At 31.5% G+C, this 4,918-nt stretch overlaps 1 protein-coding gene across 4 annotated transcripts in view; it reads left to right on the top strand.

Annotated features, from left to right (window-relative positions):
- The window catches only part of LOC117169531 (WD repeat-containing protein 87-like), a 129,260-nt gene that overhangs the window by 52,295 nt on the left and 72,047 nt on the right, over positions 1-4,918 (top strand). The gene's annotated exons all lie outside the window — the stretch shown is intronic.

Raw genomic sequence — 4,918 nt, 5'->3', positions numbered from 1 at the left:
AAATTAGTCTTTTACCTGTCAGATATTCACAAACGACCCACTTACGGCAGTCGTTTGTGGATATTTCTTTAGATGTTTTTATGGTTATGATACTTCTATTATCCACCATTTTTGGCCCGACTGGGTCCCGGTGGGAACTCGGTCTGATCCCGGCCGGGCGATTAACAAAATAGTATCCCGGTTTGACCCGGTCAGATTCTGGCCAAAAACCTTCTTCTGGTCGGGTCAAACAGGGCTATTTCTACTCGGGAGTGAGTTATCTGCAATGCAATTATATTTTATGATTTTCAATTTTTTTAATTTTTTATAATTACCCATTAAATTACACTTCTTCATGACAAATGTGGCAAATAAGAATAAGTTTTGGTACCAAAAAGAAACGGTGACGGTAGAACTACCTTCTGCACACCAAAATTGCTTAACATTAGCCACGATCTCAAAAACAGCTTTTAGCGGCCGCCAACGACTGTTAGAAGTGCATGGTGATTCAATCGGTCGCAAGTAAATATCAGATTGAGTAATAAATTATTTGTTTTTGTTTTATCATATGTGACACTTTTTTTCCCGCTGCACTTTTGTCCCCGCTCAACCCTACTGAAATTTAGTTTGAAGTCTCTTTCCAGATTCCATTATTCTATGATCATTTAGTTTGAAATGGATTTGTATCTGCTTTAATTCTGTTCAATTCAGTTGTATTTACTTTAATTCAGCTACAATTCAAATAAGGATTCACTTTATATTCACTTGAATTAAAATTAATTTACTGTGATTTTTCCCGAATTTTCTTATATGCAGTGAGCTTAATGCGAATTCAAGTAAATTTAAATAAATCGAATTAAATACAAATTGAAAATATTTTCAAATTTTCTTGAGTTATTTTAATTTGAAAGACTTAAAAGAATTATTACATTTAAATTCACGTCCTTAAAAATTGTGGAATTTATAGTAACTAATCTTTTATGATTAAATGCTAAAATTATAAATGATTTTAAATGTAGTCAAGATTTCAACATTGATTAACTTTATTTGTTACTTTCAAAAACTTAAACCAGGTATATAAAAAATTCACAATCAAAGATATGCAAGTTATAAAAATCAAGTTATAATATTTAAAATACTTTAATATCCATATTTTTGTAAATCTAAACATTCAAAATTTTACAATTTGAAGTTGTCATCCTCAATAGGGGTCGTTCATATACTAACGTAATGATTTTTATAACTATTTTTATTACCTAACCTCCATTTTTGTAAATCTACCGTCACAATAGACAATCCCCCCCCCCTCTATTGTTACGTAATTTTCAGTATTTTGATTTTTCGAACATAAATACAACGTTTTTACTTTTTTATTTGAGAGTCAAGATCGAATCGATTACGTTTCGGAAACACATCTGGTTTCCCTCATCAGATCTGAAACCAGTTTAAAAGCGCTTCCTGAAAAGTTTTTATATTTTTCTAGAGATATAGAATGCACACATAAAGAAAATGTCACGGAATCTTTTTTAAACGCTTTTAAGATTTGATGAGGGGAACCCGTTATGTTTCCGAAACGTAATCGATTCCCTTTTGATTTTCAAATAAATTTCAAACTATTAGTCTGGTAGATGTCATATTTATTTGGTTCTTCCTATATTTATAAATTGTAAAAAAGTATTTTTTTGTTGTGAAATTCTTCAAAATATTTTTGAATTATGAAAATTGTGTACAAAACAAGAAAACTATATTGAAGTATAAAGTAGGCGTTATTCACTGTTTAATTATAATAACACTAGTATACAAATACAATGTTTGTTTGTAAATTTAGTGTCCCTATATTTTTCCAATGCATTTTGAATGGAGAAAAAGGATGTTCAAACGGTAAGAATGTACCGCCTAACTTGCAGATTTTCATGCTAACATCTACTATCTTTTTCAGCTGTTGTGGGCAAAAATATGTTTATGTTAAACTGAACCACATTCAGATGTTAAAATCGTCCATGTGCATGCGAATCGCGAATTGGAATTTTACGATTATATTTTACGGCTATATATTTTCGATATTGAAATTATGGAATATTACCATTTTTGAAAATTTCCAAAAAATCAAAACACTATCCTTAATTAGAATTGGATAACGACTTTTGTCTGTCTGCATAAGGGAACAATGATCTTAATTTTCAGATTATATTGACTCGAACACATTTTTTACAGAATGTTAACCAATTTAAAATTAAATTTGAGCTTAATTAACCTAAAATATGTAGACTTTTAAATCCAGATTATAGATCATTCGTTCTCCGCTTACTCATCCCGTTCTTATTATTTTTATTTTAAATTAAAAATATTAAACATAACCTTAACGCGACTGAATGTATCATCTGATCGACATTTCATACCCATATGTTTTTCGTTGATATACGGCCTGCACTTGGCAGCCAAGGTTTGGCTGCCATTGTCGGCCCAACACTGGGTATCAGTATTGGATCAAACCTAGCTGCCATCGTCGAGCCATTGTCGGCCCAACACTGGGTAACAATACTGCTATAGTCTAAGATCTAATCTAAGGATATGACAAAAAAGGTATTTAAAAAATAAATATTAATTGATGGCGAGTACTTTGAATATACATATTAATGGTCCTGTTCAGATTGAATATATATATTATATTTTAAACATTATATTACATATAAAATGTCTAACGCTACGAGGTATCGAACCTACATCTATATAGTTAAATCTATCGCCTGGCAGTCGGAAGTGCTAACCACTGCGCTAAACCGACAAGTTGAAACTCTGTGAAAAAGCCATCCTCATAAGCTGCAGTTCAGAAAAGTTAAAGAACCAAATTTTAAGCCCTATTTTTCTAGTTATTTATTATTATGCGACGCTGTGTAAGTGTAAAATACACGAACTATTAACAGGAATATCAATACAATAATTTTTAAATAAATAATTGTAATCGAGTACAATTTTTCTTCGCGTGATATTTCGTTTTGTCCGTTGTAGCCTACTTTATAACTTTTTACAATGATGAAAGTGAGACTTGGCGAAATAAAGTCCCGATTCTGGGCAAAGCATCGGTGGAGAATCATGAAATATAAATAGCCAATATAGACTGCCAGCACTGGCTCAACATTAGGCCGATTGAAATAAAACGTATCATAAGTGGCCTACCCAGGCGAGAAAATTATATATAGTGTGAATTTTTATATATAATAATAATTTGCTTTATATAAAAAATGTACAATGAAACCCTTTTATAGCTCCGATTTTAGGGCTGGCGGTGGGTGGGAACTAACTCATTTTAGATTGCTTCGCTTTTGTTAAATCACACTTGAGTGCTGGCCTGAGTGACAACCGTAGACCGTGCGCACCCCGCACAGCTACTGTTATGTGGTGCGGCGTCAAATCTCTGAAGGGCTATAGAAGGGAGGGCTTTTGAAGGGTTTCACTGTATTAAAAAAATTAATATTATATATAATACTTCACACTATGTATAAACTATATATAATATTTCCTCCTAGATACATTAGTAGTTATGCCACTGGACTAATTTACTTACCGCTTCAAATAGTGAGGCTGTCAATCAAGCGCCGTGCTTATTGCAATGCGAAAAAGGAGATCGAACTCACTTGCAAAAGTCAAACTCACAATTCTTTACGTACTATGAAAATTAATTATTTATAAAGCTTACATGTTAAACTGTACTATTTCAAACAGTTATTCAAGCCAACTTCACGTCAACTATAAATTAACAATGCATGAAAGTGTATCTGACTATGCACTTTTTTCAAACATTCTTCAAAATTTAAATTTTTTGTCTGTGGGTGCAAAAATTATTGCGATATTTTTATATGTACCGTCTTCGATAACAAATAATAATATAAACTTATATTTACTATTCTACTTCAAGAAAAAAATTAATGATACTAATTCTTAATTTTTTACTACTTTAAAGTGGCCTAAGAACAAAGTTTTAAAAAACCTTACGTACACAAAACTAGTGATGTGTTTCTTGTATTCTAGAATTAATCCTGTATGAAAAGAGCTTTTAAAAATACTATAAATAAGTATTTCGCAGTAGTCAAATACAAAAAGTGTAATTCCGTTCATATTTCAGTGTATTAGTATTTTTTCCTAAATATAAGATTTTATATTAATACTTTTTTATCGGAAATTGTACACTTCAAAATTTCATAATAATTTTAGAACGAATAGATTTTATTTTAATTTTGCAAACTTTAAAAAATACAAACCCCTGTATGGTGACGGAAAGTATTATCTAATTTTTTCAATTAGGCTTTATCCTGATTTGGATACTTTAACTGCTAAGCAAACCTTCAACTCCATACACTGAAAAAGCCCCTATTTCTCATGCCTAGATAAAATTTAGTTCAGAAAAAAAGAACTGTGGGAATAAGATAATCTGTTTGTTTTTATTAGAATCTTCGCTACTATAATGTGTTTACTAGTGACGTGTCTTATATATTGAGTTTCTGGTTTCAGTAACTAGTAGACGTAGTTAAAAATGTCCTTAACTTTATGACCGTGTTGTGGGTCCAAGGAAATCGACGTCCCTACTACTCGAATGATGTAGTCGCTGCGACTAGGAAAAAGGGAAGCTTATCACGGTGATTCTGAAGCAAGTTTGGCTGGCAATTACCTTATAGCTATGGCTGGCTTTTTCCTTCTTTTTTCCTTCTATAAATGCACGCGCCTTAAGAACCACTGCACTCGACACTCTGATGGGTCTTTTAGTAATACATAAGAGCAATGGAAAAAGGAAAACCCAAACATATTTTACCCGCAGTCAAGGAAGAAACATTGATAAAAGTTTATTTGTGCATAATTCAACATAAAAAAAAAAAAAAAAAACTGCTATATAAATCAGCTTAGAACCGAAAAATGATTGTAAAAGTTCAATTAGAACGAGAAA

This window comes from Belonocnema kinseyi, chromosome 1 (assembly GCF_010883055.1).
Source record: "Belonocnema kinseyi isolate 2016_QV_RU_SX_M_011 chromosome 1, B_treatae_v1, whole genome shotgun sequence".
NCBI lineage: Eukaryota > Metazoa > Arthropoda > Insecta > Hymenoptera > Cynipidae > Belonocnema > Belonocnema kinseyi.
The sequence above is the reverse complement of the archived record's forward strand: the minus strand, read 5'-3'. Positions and strand labels throughout refer to the sequence as shown.